Raw genomic sequence first — 16524 nt, forward strand, 5'->3', positions numbered from 1 at the left:
GGGTTCGCCTAGCTGCCTCGCGATTGCGCGTGCACTTACGCGTGCTTCCGACGCGTGCGCAATCCGCTCGCGCCGCATAGGTTGTCCCGATTGATTCGCGGTTTCTTTTTTTTTTCGTCCCGTAGCAGCGCTGAGGCTGCGAAGCGAAGGATGCCGTTGCGGAAACCTGGAGTTCTCTAACGTGCACTTAAGTGCACGGCCGTGTTTACATTTGCACTCCAAGAGGAGTGCACAAAGAATTGAAATGCATGTTCTAGCAATTAACAAAAATTCACTAAGTGTTTAATTCTCCTATGGCACGTAGGTATTGCAATTTACAAATTCTAGCCGGGGAGTTGGCAAGGCGAATCCACTTGGAACGAATTTTCAGGATGACACTGACAGTTTCGAGTTATTAAATCCCGAACTTTGCGGAGAAATGCATTGGCGTTCCAGTTACTTTTGGGCTTGAATGCGTAAAACGACGTTTTGTTATGGAAAGGAGTGGAACGACAGTGCATTTTTCCGGCGCACATCTCGTGTGTGGTGTCATCCACACAATTATTTTGAAGTGGATGTGCCTTGCAGTCTCACCCGCTAGAATTTTTAAATTTCAGTAAATGTGCCACCAGGTAAATGTATAGCTAAAACATAATTAGTGAATTTTCGTTAATTAGTATATCATGCATTTCAATTTTGTTGTGCAAATACTGTCCGCCTCTTCTGGAGACCACGAAGCTCATGGACTAGAATTGTGCCATTTTCCACAGACAATTAAAGAAAAGAAAATTTTGAAAGCGTTCGCCGAAACGGCCTGTATTGTGTAACTGTGCTTTTTTATTCGGTTCACCTAGTTCTTGTTATTCAGTGTCGCAGCAAACTTGAGACGGGACCCCACGGTCGCTTGTCGCCGTCGTCTGCGTGCATGCATGGCCTGCGCGCACGACTTGACGCTATCTGTGTGGTGGCCGTCACGCTTGGATCCGCTTCGCGGACTGCTGCGTTGGCGCGCCCCGCTCTCTTCGCTGCTGACCCCGAGGGCGCCATCGCTTTCAGCCGCAGCGCCACTGGGTGGCCGCTGGGTGCGATGTCAAGTAGTGGGCCATTCGCGGTCATTACGGTCGTCGGACGGATGCCACGGGAAGCCTCGATTTCGACATCTGAGAATTTCGTGGCGTAGAACATCGCCTATACTATAGCCTGAAAGCGTGTACCGGAACACCAGAAGGCGCATGCACATATACATATATACATATATAGTCGTGGATAACTTTCGCTACGCTGAGCGACTGCATCGCATTTGCCCTTTGGTACTGTCGGCATCAGCGAAGCCATATTTCTTTAGCCGAGGAGTCACGCGATGTCCCTTGTATGTGGGCAAACGCGCAGAGCAGTGGTTAACTGTCATCGTCACAACCGCCATGGCCACTATCACCCATGGAACAGCCAAGTACGAGGGCATGAGCTCTGGAGCTGCCGGCTTCGCTTGTAGCCTGGGGAGAACTAGCGGGTTATCTCGGACATTAATAAATAGCTGCCCTGTTATCATGTAACCTTTCCTCAGTTACGCGACACCTTACATCATCGCTAGATGACCCGCCGTGGTTGCTCAGTGGCTATGGTGTTGGGCTGCTGAGCACGAGGTCGCGGGATCAAATCCCGGCCACGGCGGCCGCATTTCGATGGGGCGAAATGCGAAAACACCCGTGTGCTTATATTTAGGTGCACGTTAAAGAACCCCAGGTGGTCAAAATTTCCGGAGTCCTCCACTACGGCGTACCTCATAATCAGAAAGTGGTTTTGGCACGTAAAACCCCAAATATTATTATTATTATCATCGCTAGATGTCCCCACCAGCGCTATAAAATGCCCTTGTCTATACTCCTGCGCGCCATTTTTTGACGCATAGTGGAGTAGAAGAACGTTTTGCTGTGAAGGGCCGGCATATCACTTTTAAGCATGAAATGCTTTTAGCTCCCGTTATTGACGAGCTTCAAGTGTCCTTGAGCCGAAAGCCTGAGCTGTTATCCGGGCATCGTTGCGAGGACAAAACGAGATCATCCGGGCAACCACTCAAAACTTAACGAAAATACTGTCTCTGGCCCCCCAACTCTTTGTACAGGAACATACGCTAGTTACTGCCCAAACAAGTTACAAAAATATTGCTTCTAAGTTCTCCCTAATGTTTGTTCACAGTATCATTCAAGCTGTAGCTTCTAGTACGCTGAAATTTTATTTGTCTTCTCCAGTAGCGATGTTCAAAAGGCAGATACAGGGCACCGTCCACTTGGACCAGTGCACAGTATGGCGTGGTGCGGTGTGGTCTCGTGGGGTGTGCCGTTGCGAACGTGCTTTACACCCATTTTTAGAGTGTGGCTAGTATCATCTCCAACCTATCTGCTTTGCCGGTAGCCATTTCATGCTTACATCTATTCGATTACGGGAGAGCCAGTATTTTCTTTTTTCGATATTTTTGTGCCATCGAGCTTCGCATTCTATATAAGAAAACGTGTTAAATTGGCTTTGATGAGCTGCCCCAGCCGGGAAATTTTTCTTGTGAACGAGTGTTTCACGATACGCCTATTTAGGCTTTGCGTTGGCGCGGTAACCGCATCGTGTTGTCCGTTCCTTCAAGTCTCGTGTTTTGATTGCGGCAGCTTCCCAAAATCATGCGTCCTATAGGAGTTGGTTTCTCAAGGTATGCTTGGAAGACGGAGGATGACAGGAGCGGAAGAGGAACACGAGAGAGAGAGAGAGAGAGAGAGAGAGAGAGAGAGAGAGAGAGAGAGAGGGGCAGCCGCTTGTCCGGCGCGTCGTGAAAATATCACTCGGCGCGAAGCATTTGAACGTTTGAGCCGCAGCTACACGGAGCGTATTTCGCACTATATAGGGTGTCCCAGGGCGCACCTCCTCCACAGCTCGCGAGGAGGACATCGAGCCACCCTACTTCGGACGTATTTACAGCGCCGTCCAGCGTCAGTGCGCCCTATTTACTCGGCGCGATGCTGCGCACATTTTCCAATTACAGCGGATAAATTGTGCGGTAACGTACGTGTTTATGCCTTCGTTACCAGCGAGGGCTTCGTGCTGCGTTACGTTGGGATGGCGAGGTAAACGAAGCCTGCGTTGCAATTACGCCCGAAGTATGCTCTATGCAGTTACCGGTTTAACTTCGCTCGCAGGCGCACAAGTATCTCAGTAAAACAGCATCACGAACCGCAAGTGAGAATCAAGTAAACAAGCAAACTAACAAACAAGTAAAGAAAGAAACGTCCAGACTTCAGCTGTTCTTTCAGCCCTGAACTCATTAACTACGATATTTCATTCGCTCCTCTATATATACTTCGCCTTGCGCACCAAACTTTGCGCAGAACTCCTCCCGCAATCTCGCTCAACTCCATTTGTTATCGATGACATGCTATGCGAAGACGACCATGACGGCACAGCGAATCATGCTGCTGTGTAACTGAACGGATTGACGAATATACGGCGCAAAACCGATATGTAGAACTTCCTATGCACTGTAAACCAATTTGTTAAGGCGGCGCACGAGGGTGTAAATTAGTTTACTGTCGGTTTCGAGCATTTCCCTGCTGCCGCAGGTAAAATCAGAGGAAGTACAAACGCCACGTTTCTGTCTTACTCAATCATGGCTCGTAATATTTGTCGCACGGTTTGTCGATGACGGAATGGGAGAATATGCGTCCGCCCGAATTCTAGCACGAAGCTACAAAGGAAACCCATAACGGGTTTTTCAGGAAGAAAGCCTCGCACTTAACGAAAAATTGGCATCCATCCGAATTCGGGTGGATGCCAATTTTTTGCTTCCCTTTCGCGTACTTTCCGCCCCCTTGCGGGCTTCCACGGAACTGATTTGCCGTATTCTTTTTATTTAATATTTATTTTTATTTATAGATACTGCGATCTGAAATCAGATCATGGCAGGGTGGCTATGCATAGAAACATACAAGCATGTAAACACATACAAATCCATCACATATGCAGCCATTTTCAGACATTGGTGAAGAATACATAACATACAAGAAAAAAAACATACAAGCAGATAACGCACACGAATTGTCGAGGATGTTCGCGAAGTTCATCATCATCATCATCATCATCAGCCTGGTTACGCCCACTGCAGGGCAAAGGCCTCTCCCATATTTCTCCAACAACCCCGGTCATGTACTAATTGTGGCCACGCCGTCCCTGCAAATTTCTTAATCTCATCCGCCCACCTAACTTTCTGCCGCCCCCTGCTACGCCTCCCTTCCCTTGGGATCCAGTCCGTAACCCTTAATGACCATCGGTTATCTTCCCTCCTCATTACATGTCCTGCCCATGCCCATTTCTTTTTCTTGATTTCAACTAAGATGTCATTAACTCGCGTTTGTTCCCTGACCCAATCTGCTCTTTTCTTATCCCTTAACGTTACACCTATCATTCTTCTTTCCATAGCTCGTTGCGTCGTCCTCAATTTGAGTAGAACTCTTTTCGTAAGCCTCCAGGTTTCTGCCCCGTAGGTGAGTACTGGTAAGACACAGCTGTTATATACTTTTCATATACTTTTCGCGAAGTTGCTCGTATGTCAACCGTAGGCTGGTTTCTTCCCGAAGTAGAAAGTAGCACTTGCTTGCGCATACCGGGGGGGGGGAGCTCGAGCTACCCCTCCCCCCCCCCCCCCTTTTGGGCGCGCGCGAAGGAGGGCGCGGCGACGTGCGCCGGCGCGCTTGCTGACGGTCGTCACGCCTCGCGTCCTTTCGCGGGCTGGCGCGCGACCCAGACGTGTGCGGGCCATTTGGAAAGGGCAGAGGTGTAGGCCGCCGTGGGAGGTAGAGGCTTGCGACACGGTGTGCGCTCCCGTTTCGTTCCCGTCATTGAGGGAGACGCCGAAAAGCCCGGGGGGCCAGCTGGAAGGAAATTTCGCTTCGGTTTGTGAGCTGGCTTTGAACGAGTAGCCTATACACAACGGACTTTCTCGAATTGATGATGGTGATGTGTGGTGTTCTATGGCGCAAGGGTCAGGTTTGACCAAAGAGCGCCAGGCCAACAATGGCAATGAGATCAAAGTGAGGCGATAGATTATGAGCAATGGATGTGACGGGGCTGTAAAGGGGCCTAAAAAAGACGGTCACTGTAAAGTGTGTAAGAGCTACATGTAATAAAACTATGGCAGTGACTATGAAGCGTGCCATGGACGCGAAAGATGCATTGCGAAAGAATTACAATGTCTTAAAATTTTTCTCGAATTACTATAGAGGGAAGCAACGCGCTGCGATGACGGGTAATGCACGGGCTTGTCTCATCTTTATGCGTGCGGTTTCAAAACGTTCTCGTGGCGTTATTTGTTGCGCGTGTGTTTCCTCAGATATCCAAGCATTCGCGCATTTCTAAACGCGTGGAGGCAGTAAGTGCAGCGCCACCCGCCGTGCTATAGGTTAGCTCGTTGTAGCTACGGTGTTGCGCTACTTGTCTAGAGGTTCCAGGTTCGATGCCCGCCCTGGCGGCCTCGCGTTCCGATGGGGACGCAATGCAAGAGCACCCGCGCACCGTGCATTGTGGCTACACGTTAAAAAGAAAAGAAAGAGACCCCAGGTGGTCAAATTTAATGCGGAGCCGACCACTATATACGGCGTGCCTTGTAACCAAGTCGTGGTTTTCGCACGTGTAGAACCTCGGTATTTAATTTCTTTTTGAACGGGTGCAGCGCGTATGCAAAAGCTGCAAGCCTGCCCCCGAAGAAGACGCTGGTGGGCCTTGCTGGGCCGTGTGCTTGCTCCACGGGGCTTGCGCGAGGTGTAGCGACCTCTGTGCGTTTGTAGCGAAATACGTGCGGGCTAATTATATGGGACGGGGAATCGGCGACGACTCGCGGAATACGACGGTTCGGTTACTAACGTAACGGTTAGTTACTGACGGTTACTAACACCTTCCCTGTGAAATTGTATCTATTGTCGACAACAAACTGTTTCGTAAGGCTTTAGCTAACATTGTATAATTAGGAATTATTAACATGCTATTTCATTTACTTGCCGTACTTACAAGCGACTAAGGACGACACTGGTTAACATTGTACTAACAGGAATAATCAAGATGCTACTTTGTTTACATTGTCTGTCGTACTTACAAATATTGGGCAAGATATTACATAGTATTGTATAATTAGGGATTACTAACACACTGAATTGTTTATTTTCCGTACTTTATTGTTATACTTCCCGTTTTCCCACTCCCCTCTGTAATGCCTTCGGGCTTTGAGGGTACCATAAATAAATAGATAAATAAATAAACTACTTGACGTGTGACCGTAAGACCACGAAGCAAAATAAGGCACCATTGCGACGATTCACTCGAATTCCTTTAAGGCATGTGCTCATATCCTGCTCGTGTTACGTAGCGGTATAGTAAAAGAAAAAAAAAATACGAAAGAGCTAACGAGCTGTCACCCTGTCATATTGCTAACCGTGTCATATTGCTAACCCTGTCATATAGCTAACCGTATACCTCGCTTAGTTAACCCCGTCTCGATGCAACAGTCGCCGCTTTATGTACAGGTAACGAGCGTCGTGCGGTCGCAAGTCTCTCGCCCGACACCGCTGTATACCCTCGTATACCCGCGCTTTAATGAGCTCGACCTCCCCCCCTCGCCCTCCTCCCTTCTTCTCCCCAATTTGACAGGTGAAGATGGATCAGGAAGTGCGTGTTTTTGTGTTGCTGACGTCGGCTGTCTGATCTGCCAACTCGTCTCCCACGTCGTATGTGTACGTCAGTATAAACGCCGCATCAGCAGTCCGCCATACGCCTCGCGGCTCTGTTTGTCGGTTTTCAGCAAGCCATACGAAGCGCGTGTTTTGCTTGTGCGGTTGCTGATTTGGGAAACTTGTATATCTGGCAGCCCATTTCGAACTGTTGTCCTGTAACAGAAGCGGCAGGTTCGAGTCCCGGTTTCCGACGATACGATGCATCTCTTTAGCGAGAATTTGTATGACCTTCCCCCTCCCCTTTTCTCCCTGTCTAATCTTGAAAGGCGGCGAGAAATATAAGCACTGCCTACAGGAAGTCGCCACACACGAAGGCGAGATTTGTCCCAGAAAGGCCACGCTCTCACTGCGGAGCCTTGCATACGAGGCCCCCGTGCTGCCCACCTCGAGTACTCTCTCTCTCTCTCTCTCTCTCTCTCTCTCTCTCTCTCTCTCACCTGGTGTATTCAAAGCCTGTAGAGGAGTGCTGAGACTTTCCGCATATGTCTTTGTCGCTGCCTATTGACAGGCAGGCTTTATTTTATCTGGAATTCTGGCTATGGGTATGGGGTACACACATGTGGACGAGGTGAATTACGTGGACTGCAACTTACACAGTGATATAGCGCAGCTCATACGAAATAACAGCAGCAGTTATGCGAAGCAAGTTTCTCTTACTCGTTTAATCTTACGTCATGCGCGGGCCCTCAGCCCAGGGTAGGCACACAGTCTGCTTCGCTGCCGAGTTAAGCTAAGTTAGGCTGAGCTCAAGTGTAGTTTACATATTTTGTTATACGTGCTGACGCAGTCAACCAAAGCCGCAGCCAAGGACGTGTTGGCTGGCGAGAAGTTTTCTTTTTCTTTCATTTTTTATTCTCCCGAAGCTATACATAATGGATGATAGTGTAGTTCCTAGGCCGGGGCCCGTGTTGCGCGGCCCCCTGCACTACAGTGCACAGATAGGCGATCGAGGAGAAAACGCCGTACGATATATGCAGCTGCGGAACTTGTTAGCTCGTGACCGTGAGTGAGTCGTCGAACCTGCAGCAGCTGTGCGTCTGCGTCCGGTATGCACGAATGGCACCGGATGCCGGTGCGCCTAAACGCGGTCGATATGAGCTGGAAATAAATTTTGTTCGTGTATGTGGTTGGCCAGGGCAATTCGTCGAGTAAAGGATTGTCGTTATCGGTATCAAAATAAGCGCTACGAGGAGGGCAACGCAGCCCGATAGCGGCGGAATCTAGATGGATTGATCAATTACTTTCGATAAATTGCAGACGTAGGTTGGGGCTGGCTGCACGATTTCTTTGTTTCTTTTTCTTTTTTGATGGGGATTAACGGATCAAAGCAACGCTTGGCGTATAAGAAACGTTGCTGTGAATTTACTTCATTTTTTATAGGGTCATATATTTACAGCAGGTCGGGTGAGCTTCGTCATACGGTCTTAGAACTCTACCCGTTTTATCATTTTTGTTTTTCAGAGTTGATGGTATGAGTTTTTGGGAATCATTGGAAATAGAGGGTCGGGGGGAAACCCAGATTTAGGTTAGAATGAAAAATAAAAAAAACCACCTCGAAAGCCGTACAATGGAGTGTGTGTGTGTTGGCGTATGCAAAAGCCGCTTGGGGGGATGATATTTCTAAAACTGCCTTCTGTTGCACTAGCGTCGAGAAAACATGTTTTGTTGTTCTCTAATCTGTGCAGAGCTTGCTTCCGTGCGCATGCCATGTCATGCTATAACAAGACTCACACTCACCGCTGATGCGCACCTCGCCTTTTGCATGTAAAGGGGGCGTGTGTTAAAAGATGCGACGGGTAGAAGAGGACAGTCCATGCGCTATAGCGTCATCTGAGTGCCTTGCAGGCCAAAGCCTGATACATGCGCATGTAGTCTGTACTGTGTGCCAACCGCGTGCGCACGTGTTCACATGCATGAACCACGTTTAGACCTCAGCGCCTGTCCGGTCCACTTCTACATTCCCGGTCTTTTTACTGTGATAATAGGAACCAAGTGAGCCAAAATCAACTGTCCCTGTAACAGTTCTTGAAAGAAAAATGGCTGCCACCGAAACAAACTTTTGCTCTTCTTTTTATCTGCTGGCTCGTCCACCCACTGACCAGGAAAGGTCGCCTGTTTGCGAACGCCTGTCGCTGCCACTAAGTGCGCCTCAGAACAACACCTCCACCAAAACAATAATGTGCACTTGTTGCTATGGATACGTTTGCAATGTAATAATTGCTCATCGATAATACGTTACCTATATTCCCTATTGCCGCTCGCGCAACGGTCTCGTCGTTCGCCCGTGCAACCCACGTGGTCTCTCTCTCTCTTTCCGCCAAGTGGGCCTGACTTGTCTGACCGCACCTGTGACCCAGTTGCGCTATAGCGTGATGCATGTACGCGTATACGCACACGCTGACTTGTACACAGTACACGCGGTGCACCGTGTGTTCCGGACTCTGCGGGCGGCCATTTGTTATCGCCCAGCAGGGAGCCACCCTGTTTTTCTTCTATTACACGCGACCGATGGACGGACGGACGGACGGATGGGCGGCTTTTCCGCAAAGCGCGCGTCGAGGTCGTCGTCGCCGCAAGCAGCCGCCGTTCAACGAGGCGCCTGGCGTCGTCCCACGGTGCGCGCGGGGATCGCCGGTTAAAAATAGAACTGCCCATTACGCTCGAGGGGGGGGGGGGGGGGGGGGGGTTCAGCGCGCGAGACGAAAGCGAAACTTGCACCAGTTTGGACCACGCACGTGCTCAAAACAAGTGCCCGAGGATATAGTGGGCCAGTTTAGAGTGCGCACTGTGCCGCAGCAGCAGTGTGTTAGTAACCCCCCCCCCCCCCCCCCCCCAAATAAAAAAGACAAAAAAAAAAATCCGATCGCGCGTTTTGGGTACACCCATGTTTGCCCAAGATGATAAAGTATTTTGTACAGTAGTCTGTTACAGCCACATGCTAATAATGTGTTTAAATAATATATTGCTCCTTTTCACGCTGTGTTACTTTTTCATTCAGTGTTCCTTACCTTTGCCACACAAGAATTCACCCAACCGTCTCTCTGTTTTTTCCCCACAACCAGGTTGTCACTCACCTTTCCGCGATACTAATTATTTAAGCCAAGGCCTCGGAAAGAGTAACTGTATATATGCGCCCTCATTCACTTCTGGATGGGTGCTGCAACATAGTAGCAAAATATATTTGACATAGTTTCTGCGCTATCTCCGCACGGCACGCATGTATACAGCGTATGCAGATGCGCCGATCAATTGGTGTAGCATTCTCGGAGGATAAAACAGCTCAACATACAGGACTGCAGACGATCACTCGTGTTTCTTCTAGCTCTCTGTGCTTTGTATTGCGCTGATTTATACTTGGCGTGTGTAGTCGTCGACAAATTTTTTCACGTTACACCGCGTCCTCGAACACCCTTGATCTATAGCCTCGAACGGCGGCGCGCTGCTGTTTGAATTGTCATAACATGTTTGCCTCTCGGTTTCTTTCTAATTCCTGTTCGGTATAGTTCCATCGCCCATATCCGGTGTGCTGCTTCTGAATCCGTGGCCTGTTTAACCTTCTCTTCGTTCTTCTTTTACTTCTTATTGTGTGTGTGTGTGTATGTGTGTGTGTGTGTGTGTGTGTGCGTGCGTGCGTGTGTGCGTGCGTGCGTGCGTGCGTGCGCGCGCGTGTGTGTGTGTGTGTGTGTGTGTGTGTGAGAGAGAGAGAGAGAGAGAGAGAGAGAGCGTGGCAGCTAAGTGGCAGCCGAGAGAGAGAGAGAGAGTAAACGTTTATCAGCCGAGCTTTCATCTTCAGCTTCACGCGTGCCATACTCTACACACGCGCGCGCGCACGCCGATGGTCGCGCCACAGGTGGTGACCTTGCGAACTGCGCTCGGGAAAGGAGGCAGCCGTCCGCCGTAGTTTTCAGCGGCGTCGCTCGTGCTTCTCTGCTCGATTAACGTTTTCGCAGCAAAATAATCAACACCCTTCGCATGTGTGCTGTGGCCAAAGCTTGAAGGCATGTAGAAGAATAATTGTTGCTCGGTGAGGTGGAAAAGGGGTAGCTCGGGGCGAGGACTGCTGTTAGCTGCTGCGTGTGATGTTGTTGCTCGAGGTGGCGTTGGAGCAAGGAATCCACCAAGCCCATCGGCGAATACGTCAGGTAGTACGAACGAAGGAAAAAGGGTTTATTTGAAATTAGTTACACGACTTCAATTACGGAAGCGCATTCCACGCCAGGAGCAAGTTAAACGTCCGAGTTCCCATCGGCACACCTCGGCCCCAATGCACGAAAAGTCTCCGCCTTTTAGTACCGTCGTCTTCCCTAGGCGACTCGACTAGGGAATCTGATGGCTGTATCGCATCCAATCACAGTCGCCGAATCGGTTGCGGTACCACGCCCATGCTATCGCAACGCTCCGCAGCACCCGCACCTCATCCGCTCACCCGAAGCGTAGAATATGGGACGGGATAGCAACTTGGAAGTCCACGGTCGGCAACGGGCTTCGGTGAAATTTGACGCTGGCCCCTTTTCGTCATTAGTATTGTACCACTGTATTGTGAAATCTGCACTTTATAATTTGTGCGAGGATTTGAGATCTACGAGAACGCTGACGGCGCGCAATATGTCTTAACGTAAGTCTGAACTCGCGTTTGTCTAAACTTGCGTATGCCTCGACGTACGGTTCAATGATACTTTCTGAGCTCAATGCCAGAAGTGTTTCCGAAGTGTGTGAAAGCGGATGTGGACTTTCGCATTGCGAGCGCTTGAAAAAAAAACAGAAAAAAAAAACAGCAGTATGTATAAAATGGCAATGGCTCTGAATGTGCTACTTTAGAGTGTATCTTTTTGGGCACCGAAAAAAAAAACGAGGAAAAAAAAATGCTACCCTCGGCGGGATTCGAACCCGCAATCCCCGGTTTAGGAGACCGATGCCTTATCCGTTAGGCCACGAGGGCGACACGTTGGAGCTCGTTCTTGGCAGACATCGCTAGCGTACCCCAGCTTGCCGTTCTCGCGGCTTTCTTAAGGCTGGAAACTTATGCTTTTCTAACTTTGGTTTATGTTGGCCTCCTTCGTATATCAGTGGGGGTGTGCGAATAGTGATATTTGAGGCCGAATCGAACTGCGAATCGAATAGTGCCAAAAACGAATCAAATTGAATATCGAATATTTATCGAATAGTTTTCGTATAACGAATGAACAGCCGTTATCACAATTAATATGAAATGATGTTCACATCCCAGTATCTTAAAAGTTAACGCGTTTTTGTCGTCACGCAGTACGTTATGAAACGTTGTTTAATAAAAGCACAAGCGGAGCATTAGAAGCAGATTAGCAGTTTATTCGCATGCACAGGGCTGTTCCGAGTGCGAATGACGTCGCTGTGCAACCTGTAAAGTATGGCTACCTGAGTGACGTAGTTTGCTCCACTGCACAAGTTCTCATGTTTAATGTCTTGCGCTATAGGCCCACGGAGGTGAAAATTTACCGCACTACTGCTGAAAATTTTATGTTTATTTGGCTGCAGTTCTCGTTCTGAAGTATCCGAAAAAGTATTCAAAAATGTTCGCACTTACGAATAAGGGACTATTCGCGATTCGTTGTTGGAAAATTTCGAACATTCGCCCGTCCCTACATTTTAGTGTGCGTGTGCACTCCCGGTAAACGAATATGCGGTCTGTTGTCGTAAGTTGAGACAATTACTTCGTTCTCCACAATATTGCACGACCCTTGTTCCGCGCACACTCGATGCCTTATCATGGCAAAACATTGCGTTCTTGATATCGCGGCTGGTGACGCAGTTGCCCCGTCGCCTGCGAAGGCATATTGTGCGTGTAGGTGCTTTATACGTCGCAATCGGCTTTCATAGCGGTGCGGTATCAGACGCTCACGTTCCGTGTAACACACGAACAGGCCATGCGTCAGTTCGTTCTGGCTTGCGTATATGCGAAGCGAACTCGAGTCATCCTTGCATGACCCCTGGTTAACGTGCGACGCGTGCATTGTATACTCTCATGACAATCGCGTGCGCCATTCAGGGTGATCACTTTTAAGTCTTACTGAATTTTTAAAGAATAGAGCTGCTGGCAGATAACGCAGTTCAAGTCCTTGAGTTGCGTTATTCGGAGAGGCAGACATTACTTGCTCGAGAAATGAAAACACGTATTCAAACTGATTAAGAGAAATTCACCAATTATCTTCTGAATTAAGTATATCGCGGCACGTATTGCAATTTACGAATTCTAGCCGGTGAGTTTGCAAGGCCTATCCTTTTAGAATACATTTCCAGAACGGCGCCAATTTGGAGATATGCGTCATCAAATTCGCAGTAAGAATGCACTGTTGTTCCACTCTTTTATGCACTGAAGCACAAAGGTAACTGGAACGCCCATGTATTTCGTCCCACACCTTGGGAAGTAATATCTCGAAACTGGCGCCATCCTGAAAATTCATTTCAAGTGGATATGTCCTGCCAACTCACCAGCTGCCATGCGTAAATTGCAACGTGTGCCGTTGAGTAATTAATGAAAACGCTAACGAGTGAATGTTTTGTTAATTAGTTGAACGTGTGTTTCGATTTCTCGTGTCAGTAGTGTCCGCCTCTTCGAATAATCCAGCTCAAGGACAATAATATTGCTATCTGCTACAGGCGACTTTTAAAAATTCCCTAAATCTGAAAAATGATCACCCTGCATAGTATACACTGAAGCTATAGTTTTGCTGCTGAACGGGGGTCCCCGCGCAGGAAGGAAAACCTCGCTGCTTCCGTGGCGGCATGACGTCACACTTTGAATGCACAGTGTCGCTCTCTCCTTTCTGTGTTTTGCCTGCTCTCGTCTCTCCATCCGCCTTCTTTTATTATTGCTGTTATTTTCTTATTCTTAAGAATATGTGGCGCTGTACAGTCTTCGTGTTGTATTGGTGGCGCGCCTTTCTCCCCATTGTGTAACGTGAGCGATTGTCGTCGCATATTCCCTTACTTGCGGGAGACGGCCGTAAGAGTGCGTGTACGTACAGGGTGGACACATGGCGCGGCATCTTTTTGTTCCTCTTATTGGCGGGTATACGTGATTAGCGCGTAATTATGCAGATCAGGCCGCGCGTGCCCCGCTTCCCTGCCGTATAAATTGATTCCGCGATTTTCCTGCCCATTGTTTTCACCGTAGTGGAAAATTTATGCCCCTCCATTCGCGAATGGAGGAAGGCGACAGATCAGGGGATAACGAAGTTCGCGTTGTGCCTTAGCCTGACGGGGGTCTCGTTTTGGAACCACTGTATTATTCTATTGCCCTCTGTATATGCCGCTCCCCCCCCCCCCTTTGTTGTTTATGGGGTTGCTCGACCACGTCAGGTATGGGGGGGAGGGGGGGTTGTCCGTCGCAAGTGTTCCGATTGAAAACACACACACACACACACACACACACACACACACACACACACACACACACACACACACACACACACACACACACACACACACACACACACACACACACACACACACACACACACACACACACACACACACACACACACACACACACACACACACACACACACACACACACACACACACACACACACACACACACACACACACACACACACACACACACACACACACACACACACACACACACACACACACACACACACACACACACACACACACACACACACACACACACACACACACACACACACACACACACACACACACACACACACACACACACACACACACACACACACACACACACACACACACACACACACACACACACACACACACACACACACACACACACACACACACACACACACACACACACACACACACACACACACACACACACACACACACACACACACACACACACACACACACACACACACACACACACACACACACACACACACACACACACACACACACACACACACACACACACACACACACACACACGAGAAGAATACTAAGTGACACATTCGCCATCGCTCCGTCAGAGCGTACGACAGTATTTTTAATTGTTTTTACTTTCGATAAATACTTTGATGTCTTATTTGTGAAACGGCAGTACGGTATCTATAAGTCGTTGAATCCAAAACAGAGATACAGCATCTCTACGAGCGGCTTTACGGGGTCACTAATTACAATTGCATCGCTTTGCGCGCGGGATGGCCCGGCGATCAGGCTCATTAATTTGCTTCGCGCGCATACATGGTCGCATTTTACTTTTTTCCGACGTGCTTTGCCAACTCATTGAGAATGCATGCGTACAACTTCAGCGTGACTGAATGTATTTTGTATTTTTCTCATTTGCGAGTCCATTAAATGTACGAAATGCCGTCGGCCTGAACTAAACCTGAGGAGAGGAAAACGGGGTGTTTTTCTTTGCTATGCAGAATTAAAAAAAAGAAAAATTCGCCTGGGGTCATTAGCACAATTCTATGTAGTTCTTGAACTGGATGACTCGAAGAAGTGGAAGAAGTGGACTTGCACGAGAAATCGAAATACATGATCCAATAAAGGATACATATGAGCGTGACGAGGGAACATAAAGGGCTAAGAATTACAGCCAGGAGGAAGGAACAGAGTGGAAGCTAACATTCAACTGTTCACTCGGAGATCGAAGTCGTAAGAATGCAAGAAGATGCGCATTCGTGCAGTGGTCACGTCAAAAAAAGAGAGAAAGTACCACGGCACCGTGTCAAATCGTTAGAAATCGTTCCCAAAAATGTAAACAGAAGTGTCACTGATGCAGTTCGTGGATCTTAATATGAAAAGCCTACAACAAATCTGGTGCCAACGTGTCACTAGACCCAATATCTTGGTCCTCACAAGACAGTGGCTCGATCACGTTTGCTGGCGACGCAAAGTGCCGTATTCGTTCAGAACGGCCACGCCTTGAAAACGCACCGACTGCGATTCGTTAATGTCGGTATGTGCAAATTACAAAGTGATCAGTTAAAATTAAGTGGTGAAGTGTTAGTTATTCAATTATGCATTCCGATTGCTTCTGCAACCAATTGCTCTTCGAGCAATCTATTTCTGGGATTACAATTCTGCTATCTGCTACAGACAAGATAAAAAATATGTAGTCTAAACAAAGAGCACCTGATAGGATTTCATCCCTGCAAAATCTGATGCAGTTGACGCACTATGTGCCGTGTGGGCGACAACCATGCGTGAAATTGTATACGTATATGTACGCTACACTCTTGCGTGCCGCCTGTGAAATATCGTGCCGAAAGACAGTTCATCGTTTTCCCGAGAAGCGGGACTAATGAATCGATTACATTTCCAACTGATCGAATTACGATAGCGTCGGCCGTGCCTCACGCGACTTTAAGCTGCACTATAATGTGACGGCACTAATGTATATAGACGCGTAGCCGTGGTCGAATCGGTCGTCATACTCTTGCAGGCTGCAAGGCCTGCTCGCTTCGACCCGTGACGTCACGCATGAAGGCCGATGATAGCCCTCGAATTTTGAGTCTCGGATGCGGACGATGCTTAGCGAGATCTGGGTCAGCACATAACGTTGCGATTGCGTTCGTTCGATTCTGCGCCGCTCTTATCATCCACCTTTCACGGCAGCCTGATCTCCTTGATAACGTTGGCAGAGGGCCAATGACAGTACTGTTTTAGAGCGGAAAGGACTAGCATTTAGAGTGGGATTGTTCAGTGATGCCAGCCCTCTTTTTCCGAAGCAGGGTTTTCCACGGGAATGTGTGCCTTTATGAATGACGCCTGAACGTGAGGGCCTTCTGTCATCTGAGAACTGTGTTAGGAACAT

The 16524-nt window shown here is 48.5% G+C and overlaps 1 protein-coding gene and 1 non-coding gene across 2 annotated transcripts in view; one reads left to right on the forward strand and one right to left on the reverse strand.

Moving 5' to 3' along the window:
* The window catches only part of LOC135916202 (membralin), a 270073-nt gene that overhangs the window by 52580 nt on the left and 200969 nt on the right, over nt 1–16524 (forward strand). The window lies entirely within an intron of this gene.
* TRNAR-CCU (transfer RNA arginine (anticodon CCU)) lies at nt 11607–11679 on the reverse strand. Its single transcript has one exon. It is a non-coding gene; the product is annotated as a tRNA-Arg (tRNA).

The sequence above is a fragment of the Dermacentor albipictus genome, chromosome 9, assembly GCF_038994185.2.
Source record: "Dermacentor albipictus isolate Rhodes 1998 colony chromosome 9, USDA_Dalb.pri_finalv2, whole genome shotgun sequence".
In the NCBI taxonomy this organism is placed as follows: Eukaryota; Metazoa; Arthropoda; class Arachnida; order Ixodida; family Ixodidae; genus Dermacentor; species Dermacentor albipictus.